This window comes from Gossypium arboreum, chromosome 11, assembly GCF_025698485.1.
Source record: "Gossypium arboreum isolate Shixiya-1 chromosome 11, ASM2569848v2, whole genome shotgun sequence".
NCBI classification, from domain to species: Eukaryota; Viridiplantae; Streptophyta; class Magnoliopsida; order Malvales; family Malvaceae; genus Gossypium; species Gossypium arboreum.
In genome coordinates, this window is record NC_069080.1 from 123,559,004 (window position 1) to 123,571,280 (window position 12,277).

Below are 12,277 nucleotides of genomic sequence, written 5' to 3' on the forward strand. Positions count from 1 at the left end.
ATATGTTGAGCTTGGGACAAAAATGTCAGTGAAAGTGGGATCAGCTCAATATGTTTACTGCGTTTGTGCTTATTGATCTTTATTTGGTGAGGTAGTTGTTAGGGTGTTGTCTACTGATCTAGGATGTTCTATTATTGTTGCTTGATTTTCTGTTGTGTACGAGAAAACTGGGGTGTTTATTTATTGATATAATATTGTTAGAGCTGAGCCCAAGTTATATCTCTTACCCTTGCTTAGATCTCAAGCATGAAATGTGGTGTGTTAGTTATTTACTTCATTGGACAATTATATGGTAGCCAGTTCAATTTCTACTTATGAGAATAGAAGATATTTTATGATTAATTTTACCTCTTCGAGGAACACCGCAAAGTGAGGGCTACACAATCCTACCAGCGGTAGCTGGTTTCAGTAAAAGAAAAAGTTGTTTAGCTCTTATTAATATTTTAGGTTTAAGTAAATGTGCCTACTAATTTCTCTCAAATTTCTCTTACTCTCTTACTTCCTAAAATTGGTATACGGGTCTTCTTAATTTGGTAACTACTCTTTTTTTTTTAAGCTTTAATGATTAATCTATAAAATAAAATTAAGATTGTAGCTTTTCTTGTGATAGATTAGTAACTTCATGCTAGATTTAGTAATACTTGATAATTTTAACTACTCTTATTAATATTTTTTAAGCTTTATTGATTAATTTATAAAGAGTGATACATAAATTATACTCAACTGCCCAAAGTGATACCTAAACTATATTCTGTTACTTAAATTACCCAATCTTTAAAACAAATTTCTTAGTCAATCTTTTGTGACACTTGGCAATTTTTAACTAAAAAATCCAAAAAGAAAATATATTATTTTCTTAAATTTTAAAAAAACTTGAAAACATATCCATCTCCGTTTTTCTCACCAAAGAACTCTGACGTCGAAACATTCATTCGAACCCAGTTTTCAACAATAAAATTCAGATTCTGACGAGCTCTTTTTCTTTTTTAATTTTTTAGGATACTATATAGGACATGTGTAACACCTTCAACTTGCTTCATTACAAATAAATTGTTGTATACTAATGCTTTATTTTATCGATGATTAATTTCTATCAAAGAATCCTATAGAGGTTATTGAGCCTTAGCTGAAATATATGATACGTATTAATTGAGCTACAAAATGCAAATATCACAGTTGCTTTTGTTTTTCCAGAATAGCTCCATTTGGAAATGGAGGACGACGATGAATTTGGGACACAATCAAGGTGTTATTCATTTTATGACTACTTTGCATGTCTATAATTCATTATTCGATTGCTTTTAATAAAGGCACATTTTTCAATTTTATACAGCTCCTACTCCTTAAGAATATATGAAAGATGACTATATTTTTTGTTTGGTTGATGATTACTATTTATTTGATTTATGTTTGGATTATATATTTGGTTTTGTTGGATTTTATTTGCATTGCTTTTAAGATTATGTTTGAGCTATATTTTTTTGTACAATATTTAACTAAGATTGTAAATAAATTAAAATATTAGCAATTGGACGCTGATGGTCCATTCTAATTGTAAGTATACTTGTATTATATGACCTTTTACCAACAGTTTTTGGGATATAATTGGATTTTCATTCATTAGAACTTTTACTAACGATCCAATTGTTGCTATAAATTCAAGGATATTGGAGTTTCGCTTATATGTACTTTTATCAATGGTCCAATTATCACTATTGCAGTTTGCAGACAATACCTATAGCAACAGTTACCACTTTAACAATGATCAACCTTCTATATAGGTCTTGAGATCTATTTTGATGATTGCATTTTCCTTCAGCAAAAGTCTATACTGACATTACATGCGTTAACGACTACTTTTTGTTGGAATAACATTTTTGACCGTCACTATAGGTTTTGGGGCCTATATCAACAAAAATTTTATTTTTGGCGACGCTTTTTAAGCTGTAATATATGACAGCTTGTTTGTAGTGCTTGTGGAATCTAAAAATTTCCGCAGACTATATGAGATAATTGTTCTTTAATTAAATTAAAGCTTTTCATTTTTTTACTCTTTCCCTCTCATGATTCTTTCTTCTCTTTTAATGCATTTTTTTTAATTAGAATTTTTTTTTTGCAGCCCTCTTACTTTTTTTTTCTACTTATCCGTTTCTAATCCTCGAACTTGGGTTCACTATAGCAAAATAGGTTTTTAGCAGCCTTTAAGCGTCGCTAAAACAATCAAAGCATTGCAAAAATGCCGCTATAGATAACGCCGCTAAATTTTACGGCATTTATGTGGGAAAACGCCGCTATAGAACATGATCTTTAGCGTCATTTCTCATACAAACGCCACTATAGAACATGGTCTTTTGCAGCGCTTTTACTACAAACACCACTAAAGAACAAAACGTCGCTAAAGATCATGTTCTTTAGTAGTGTTTGTAGGCGAAGCGTCGCTAAATACCATGTTCTATAGCGGCGTTTGTTGGAGAAGCATTGCTAAAGATCATGTTCTATAGCAGCGTTTGTAGGAAAAGCGCCGCTAAAGATCACGTTCTATAGTGGCGTTTGTAGGAAAAAATGCCACTAACATTAACAGATTTTACCAATCCATTTTATTTTATATAGAACCCAAATTTTCAACATATTTTTCTATAACTTCAAAACCAACCAAAAACTTCAAGTCTAAATGATACTATCACGAAAGAAATATGTATATGATCTAAATTAATAAATGAAATAATAAAATTTATTCAAAAGTTATAGTGCTAAGATATTCTTACAATAAAAAAAACACAAGTCTAAGATGGTGGATTCTGCGACTGATTCTGCTGAAACATCTGCATCATATCTTGCAACTGTAGCTGGAGTTCGTCAGATTTTCTTATTATCTCTGCTTCCCTCGTTGTTGCCTCCACTTTAAGTTGTAGCTGGAGTTCATCATATTTTCTTTGAACCTCTGTTTCTCTTGATGCTGCCTCCGCTTTAAGTTGAGCAATTTGCTGAACTGTGCTCGATTGCTTTTGAGCCATCTAGTCTCTTAACCTCTGAACTTCAGCTTGAGCCTGATTCGCCGAAGGCATGTATTGCTGCGAGTTGGATTCAGAATATTGGGTTGGGTTAACAAAAGATCCTTGAAATCAAACCCGACCATACCTTTCAGGACCCAAAACTTTAGTAATAATTCAGTTATCAATGTCGTCCGGATGATCAGGACTATCACTTGAAGTGATCGCTTCATACTCAGCCCTTTTATCCTTTAGTTTCTCTTAATAAATCAATCAATGAGTTAGAAACGAAATATATAATCAAACAAATGTAGCATAACTTGGCATTATTTGCATTACAAATGATGAATTAAACCATTACAGTTAATTTGATAAATATTTAAAATAATTCAAATTTTATTAAGTAAATATACAATAATTTTTGCAGCTTCTGTAGTCATAGGAGATCCATCTTTCTTTCTATGTGTAGTGTCAAAAAGCTGAAGGCATCCAACTGTTTGACCAAACGACAATTCCTACATAGGAAAAATATTATTTAGTAGAAAGTAATTAATATTTGACACAATTAATAAATTAAAAAATACCTCATCATCAACTAGACAAGCAAAACTTTTTGACCCAGCTGTGTGCGTAAATTTTTGTTTTTGCCTACTTGTAGTTCCAACTCACTTACGATCCTACATTATGAAATTATTATTATGTATATAGTAAATATTATAAACTGAAATAATTATAAGAGTTTGGAAGTACGTAATACCTCTCATTTCTTTGAATTCCAAAATCTAACTGCATCTTCCCATTGGTACCTCAGCATTCCTAGCTGGACATTTCGCAATTTCTCTTCGAGGCTTATATTTTTCTTAAAATATTCCTTCTTTAAAGTACTTTTATGGTCTCTCCATTTCTTTCCTAATGCTTTGTTCACATAATTATCCAAGACCTCTAAAGCAAATCTCTCCTGCAAATAAGACAAGTTTAGAAAGTAAATATAAATGAAACTTAAAATAAAGTATTATAAATTACATTCACATTACCTTAATATTATCAACAGCTTGATTTTTGTTACTATCAGGCATATGATGCCATGACTTGTAGTTGATTGGCAACAGATTGGCATTTCATGCTATAATGCCCAAGTATCCTGTTAAAAGTCGAGCTTTTGATCCAATAGGTTGACCATGATTGTTTCTAGATACTTTGACACGCTTCACAAAATTTAAATCATATAAATCCTTTAACAACGTACGTCTTCGAGTTTTGCACCTCCTGCCACTTTCAACTAAAAAAATGGTATATGATAATATAAGAATTTGAAACAAAAATCAATAATAAAAGTCAACATGCATGTAAATTAAAGTTTAACATTACTTTGAATTTCTACAGCTGTAGAAGCCCAAAATTTGTCACTAACCCACAAACCCATTACAATTAAACCCATAACCCAAATAACCCCAAAAAAATTAACCTCAAACCCTTACAAACCAAAACCCCAACCCGTCAGCCCAAATATATTACAACTAAACCTAGCCCAAATACCACAAGCCCAACACCCAACTAAACCTAGACCTAGCCCAACATCAGAAAAAACAAAACAAAAAAGAAAGAAACCCTAATCTTCATAAGTCAAGCCGCCACCACCAACTCCTCTGACGCCTCTGCCACCACCCACCGCCACCTGCTCTACCGGCCATACCCTGCAAAGACAAAGCAAACAAGCAAGACAGAGAGAAAGAAAAAAACAGTTTGTAACTTGGGTTTAAAAAGTCAAAACCGAAACTAGAGAAGGGGATTTTTCTTTTTTCTTTCTATTGAAATAAACCTAGACATTGAAAACAAAAAGGTAGAGATCTTCACAACATCAAAAACAGAAGAACAAACCAAACTAAAATATCAAAATACCGAAAAAAGTCAGAAACTCAAGGTGATTTTTTAGTTTTTCAACCAGATTAATTTTTTTTCCTCTTTTTGCTCTCTAGTTATACATATATACATATTTTTAAAAAAAAGAGAAAAATTTTACCTTTTGAACTTCTGGCCACCGCGTACGGTGGCCGACGATGGCGCCGGTGGTGGTGTGCGGTGGCCCTCCTGGCCGAGTTCTGGGTTTGCCCAGAGAGAAAAGGAGCATTCTCCTTTCTTTTTTTTTTAAAACAGTGTAACTATGAAAACAAAAAAAAAATTTGATTTTATAAACAAAGAAAACGGCGCCGTTTTGAAAGACCCCCAAACGCGCCCAAAACGACATCGTTTTGGGGTAGCCCGATTACCCGACCCATTGGCCGTTTTGAAAGACCCCCAAACGCGCCCAAAACGACATCGTTTTGGGGTAGCCCGATTACCCGACCCATTGGGACTAGGATCCGCGTGTTTTTGCTGGAGGGTCTAATTGCGCGAATGAACCTTCCGCTTTTTAAGCGTTTTACAATTCAGTTCATATTTATTTATAAATTGGCCCTAAAGTTTATAGCGTTTCGTAACTTAACCCCGTTCAATGCTGTGCGTTTTAAATGCCTGGGAAATTTGCTCATTCACCCCCTGATATTTTCAGCGCGAATGCAAATGGGCCCTTCTTCCTTTTTTTACTTTTATTTTGCCCCAAAACTTCGTTTTCACTTCGATTTTAGTCCTTTTTTTTTAGTTTTATATTATTTTTGCTACTTTATTTAATTTTAAATATTGGTAAATATTATATATATTATTATTATACTGGCTATTATTTTCTACTATATATATATATATATATATAGATATTTTAACACTTACTTATATTATCTTTATCATATTAGTATTATTATTACTATTGTTATTTTATATTATTGTTATTATATTATACTAGTATTATTGTTGATATCATATTTTTGCCATTATATCTACTATTTTATTTATTATTTTCGATATACTCATCAGCATTATTTATTTATTTTAATATTATTACATCATATTTACCTTTCGTATTCTATTATTATATTTACCACTATTAATATTACTATTATTATTATTATTTTATTTTCTACTATTATTATTATCATTATTATTATTAGTATTTTACTATTATTAGTATTAGTATTAATTATCCCTTAATATTTATATGTGTATATATAAATGTAAGTATTTATGTAGTGTATTAACAGCTCTTTTTACTTCTAATATACGTATATACTATGTATATTTAAACATTACTATCTATACATTTTTAACTTTATCTTATGTTTATATATTTTCAATATTATATTTGTACATATGTTCTATAAATACTTTCATTACCATATTATACTTATTATTTTCACTACTATTATTTATTTTAATGTTATTATTATTTACATATACATACATGTAGACATTTTTATATACTTATTATCATATTATTGTTGTAAATATATATTTTTTATTTTTATTTTTATTATGTACATTATTTTTGCTACTTTCCTTTTTATTTTAAATATTATTGTTCTAATATCCTAATATTTTAGTTCAATACTTTTTCATTAATCATATCATTACTAGCATCATTTACTTATTTATGAATTTTTGATACAATAATATCATCAATTTTTTTATCATTATTATTTTTAAAAAAACATTTTCTAATAAACGAGGCAACGTGCCATTTTAACATTAAGGCATCGATTTCATTGCTATGTTGGGTGAAATTCGTCGGCTCGTGTTAAAAACGAGATGTCCTAAAAACCAAAATATAAGATTTCTCGTTTCTTTCAATTGGATTACATTTAAATGTTACATTGAACTCGTATTTTTGAAAATCAAGACAACATGTGTTTAACAAGATACCAATTTTGGGCGTCGCGAGGGTGCTAATACCTTCCTCGCACGTAATCGACTCCCGAACCCTATTTTTTCTCTGGCTTTTAACGTAGACCTAAACTCTGCCTTCATTTTTATTCAAGAATCAATCTTCTTTCAAAAAAAAAGATGATTTATTAGGTGTCCGATCACACCTAGAAAAAGATCGGTGGCGACTCCCCCTTTTTAATAAATTTTTAAATTTCCAATAAGTCACCTCCATTAGCGACCAAAGCAAAATTTTTACGTCGCTACAACAGGTTCGTCAACTGTATTCGGAACATTTGAAGATCCAATAGCAGTTTGTTGATCACTATTTGTTTCTTCTGAATTTGGAAGATTTTGAATAATACTTAGATCTCGCAATCTTCTTCTAGGCATATTATCTGCAATACACATAAAATAGTTGAAATACTAGTAACTAATTACAACAATAATAGTACATAGAAAATAATTGAAATATTTATCAAGATCAAGATTTAAATTATAATATTACATATAATTAAAAAATCGTAAAATCTTACTACATCATGATTTGTAAATATCTTCATCCACATCCTGGCGAACCCATAGGGATAGTTTCATTTAAGTTTTGTTCTGGAAAAGGCAAATTTTTTGATCTTTCGTTGATTTCATCTCTACTTCCATTACCCATGTCAAACAAGTCTCTAGCGGTATTACGGAGTACAACGTACCAACCTTCATCAGTTGGATCTTTCGAGTAAAAACTTGTTTGACTAAAAAAGAAAATACATACGTCTCATCTATCAATTGTTTTCCAGTGTGAATTGATAGAGAGAAGTTCACCATTGTAAAACCAAATTGATATTTGTTAATTTCGCGAGCAGTATTAACATCAGCCCATTACATCGAAATAAGACAACCTTCCGTTTGCCATACTAATCCAACTCAATAATGTTCATAAAAAGTCTGTAATACTCCACATTTCCCTCAACAAGATTACTATCCCTAGCACTAGCATAACTTGTTATTGAAAAACTAACAATTGTTTTGCAATTTTAAGTCCTCCTCAATCTTTCACGAGATTTTGTATGAAACCTGAATCCATTTATGAGGAAGGCGGTATATCTTTTTACTACTCTATTCGAACCTTGGGAAAGCCATTTAACTTCTTCATTAACGTCATTTCCACTCCAAACCTATTGAATTGAAAGTAAATTGATTAATTATAATGTTATATGAAAACATTATTATTTGTCAATGAAAGCTTCAGTTGCATACCGTCTGCCCTAACCATTCATGAAAAGATTTTGTGAATAACTTATGAATCTCTCGATGTTGCAATCTTTAGGAGCTTGAACGAGATCTCAAGACTTGTTTGTACTCACTATGTTAAAAAATGGATTACTTGGTTAGAAGATAAACAAATGAAAAAGATGAATATTTATCAAATTCTAGAACTTACTTGCATAATGGTTCAATTGAATCATGGTGAAAAAGAACATATCAATGTGCTTGTACCCAAGATCTATCATCTAAGTGTGCAATTTCAACTTTACAGATTGGTTGTCCATAACTTCGAAATAGATAAGTTTCAACTAAGTTATGATTAATGAGCCCAGCATTTCTACTTGGTCTATTCAGTTTTGTTTCAACATCTTCTAAATATCTAGAGCAGAAAGTCATACACTCCTCTACCAAGTAACCTTTAGTAATTGATTCTTCTGGATAACGCTTATTACGACAATAAGACTTCAATTTGTATAGGAACCTAAACACGATATACAACATTATGAAAAGTTGTAATTAAAGGTATATTCTTGAATGAATGAAAAATTTACAAATAAATTAGCACATTTCTATAGGATACAAAGCAAATACAAGTGTGACAATAATATTAAAAATAATAAAGATATATGCGATATTAAACGTAAACTAGAATTAAACATGCAATGGAAACAATGAATGTATATACATAATAATGATATTAAGAATATGTACATAAAATATATATATATAAATAGTAATAGTATTAGAAATATACTATATATAGTGTTTGAAGTATATACTTAAGATAATATAAATATAACTTGTAATGTTAAAATATATACATAATATATATATACATATACATATATAAAATAAATATTGAAAATGTATGTACATAACATATATGAAAAATATATACATAATAATATTAAAATAAAATAAAATAATAAGTGATAATAATGAAAATAATAGGTATAATAAATAATATAATGATATATGAGAAAAATACTAATAAAAAAAGTATATATAATGATAATAAAATATATGTACTAATATTAAATAATGCAAAGCAAATTAATGAATAAAAATAAAAGATGATCTAGAAGTATATTGAAGCAAATATGTACAAGTGTGAAAATAATATTAAAAATAATAAAGATATATGCGATATTAAACATAATACTAGAATTAAACATGCAATGGAAACAGTGAATTAAACGTGCATGGCTACCCCACGAATTTCATTGATCAAATAGCTAAGTTGCATTTCTTTTTCTTGGAGGCCCTCTTCGTAAGCACGAATGTCTCTATCATATTGACTATTCTTTTCTTCCAAAGCCTCCAAGAGAGTATCTAGCTGTTGTTGACGATCTTGCAGCATGTCTTCTAAATCTCGTATCCTCTTTTTTAACTCTCGGCGTTCAGACTAACTAATCGTAAGTTCAGCAGACACAGTTTCATATTCGGTGTTCTTCCTCCTTAGTTCTATCATAGCCCGAGCAGCCTTTTCCTCCTCTTTCTTCGCTTTTCCTTTCCAAAATTCCATCCCACCTTTAATGTTGCTTATTTCTTCTTTCCATTCTGCCGACGACTTGCCCAGCCCACTATTTTTTATTGTGCCTCTTAACTTTTTATTTTCCAGATGGAGGTCCCTTAAGTCATTTTTTACGACCTCAACTTCTTTTTTCACTTTCTCGATTTTAGACCTTTCAATCTGAACGTCAATCTTTAACTGGTAATTTTCTTCTTGAAGAGCACTGAGGTCCCTTGACATCTTGGTCTTTTTGCGTTCAAACTCTTGTCTTGCCACTTCTAACTCGGACAGCATTTCCTTCAAGAAGGGATTCTGAAAGGCGTAATTCATTGACGAAACTCGCTAGCTATTCATCAGTTGCATTCTCCATACGTCGTAATCTTGAGTGAGAGTATCAGCATACAGGGCTAACTCCATCAAATGAACTTCCTTCCAAGATTTTTCAGCGTTTCGGACCCTCTTCATATAACCTTCACCCGCAAAAGAAAACTCGGACTGCGCTAATCCTCCAGTGGCGGGTATGAATTGTCGTGAAGAAAATTGCCTCTGGACCATTAACGGAGCGTATCCAATTCCTCCCCATAGCCCGAGTAGTGGTACCCAATCTTGATTTCCAACCTTGTATAACAGAACCGAAGGGCGGATCCACGGTGCTCTCCAGGTTACATCTTCAGCTCGAAAGTTCTGAAAAACTGAAACCCAATGTTCTTCGGTGACATCCTTTGGCCATTCTCTCTCAAGATAGGCTTCCAACGGGGCGAAGGTTTTTGAAAACATGTAGTACGGTGTGCGCTCTACTTTTCAGAAATGGCTCAAAATCCAGACATTTAGTAACTGCGAGCATCCGATAAAGCGTCCTTTCCCCATTTTCCTACAACTGTTTAAGGATCTGAAGGTCTCGGCCAAGATAGTCGGGACAAGGTTGATTCCTTGTTTTAATCTTTCGAAGAAATCCACCACCGCAACTTCTATGTGTCCAAGGACTTTCGAGAAGATGATCAAACCGTAAACGACCAAAGTAAATAGATTTACCCTTTTCAACATGTCGGGATGGTTCAGAACCAGATCTCGTAGGGAAGACCATGGGATGCAAATGGTTTCATTTTTCTTCTTTATTTATTTTTCGGCCCATGCGTCAGTCATGTCTGTCAATCTCACTAACTTTTTTCTTGAAGGTCGTCGGCTTAGACTCATTCATATATACTTTATAGAATTGCACATTTTCAACACGAAGCAAACCAACGTACTCCTCTATAGTCGGAGTCATATCTTCTCGATTGAAGGTGAAACACTGGTAAGTTGGATCCCAGAATCTGACCATGGTTTGAATCAATCGTTCGTCAACGTTGACAGCAATCAAGTTGGCTATGTCCCCATATCTTTTAGTGAAGATACCCCTAGTGTCTGAGTCCCACTGATTCCAAACCCGAACCAAATCTTCAAGGTTATTCTGGCGAACATTCACGGTTACGTGCTCGGGTAGACTGGCAATACATCTCTCCACTAGACTATCCCCTTTTTCTTTCTGAGTTTTTAGAGACCAGTCCCAAACCACGGCATTCTTCTCGATTGTTTGTATAATTGACTCTTCCATTAGAAACCCGTTTTTGGCAACCAAACTCTAGTCAACACCTTCCTAATATAATGCATATGATGCATGATGAAAAAGATAAAAATAAAGACAAACAAACTTGGTTAGTGACCACAACAAATATGAACTGAGAAAAACTATAGAAATTCCAACAAATTAAGCTACTAAGTCCAATAGACCCAATTCTTTTGCAAAGTATAAATATAAAAGTAATGAAAGGTAAGAGGCGTTTCTCCCGTGTACTTATTTTGGTGACTATTAACGGACAGAGGTTTGGCATAGCTCTAATTAGGTGACTCGTACGGTTCATTATATGCAGTTTCGATTCTAGGCAGGTACTCGAATTGCTCGTACTATCGTCTACTAAGACTAGTACGAAACCTTGGTCGTAGCCGATCACAGGCTCACGAGTTCAATTCGAGGGATTACATTTACTTATGCCTATGCGGAGGGACAAGTTAACTCACGAAAGCATAAGTCATATGTAACCCGAAAGTATTCATTAGCCTGTACGGAGGGACGAGTTAACTCACGAAGGCATAGCGTTTACTTTCACTTAAACGGACGAAGCCCGGGTAGAGAGCTCATGTTATGCAAAATGCAAGTGCACGGTGTGTGGGGAGAAACTCACAAACCTTTACGTTTTATTAAAAAACTAAATTACAAAAACTTAAAAAAACTTAAAGCTGAAAATCAATAAGATAAAACAAGTTAGAAAGATATTTACAACATGATGCAAATGCATGACCTTTTTTTTTGAAAACAAAATTTGAGGATCACGACTAAACATTAATTTGAACAAGAAAATTCAAAAATTTTGACAAAAACGTGTTTAATTCGACTCGACTCTCAAAAACTAGTCCCCAGTGGAGTCGCCAGCTGTGGCGACGTGAAAATTTTTAGCTTCCGGTCGCTAATTGTGGCGATTTAGTGAAAACTTGAAAACTAAAGTTTAATTTTGAAATAAAGTGGGAGTCACCACCGATCTTTTTCTAGGTGTGATCGGACACCTATTAGATTTCTTTTTTTTAAAAAAAGAAGGCCGGGTTTAGGTCTACGTCAAAAACTAGATAAAAATTAGGGTTCGGGAGTCAGTTACGCGCGAGAAGGTATCAGCACCCTCGCGACACC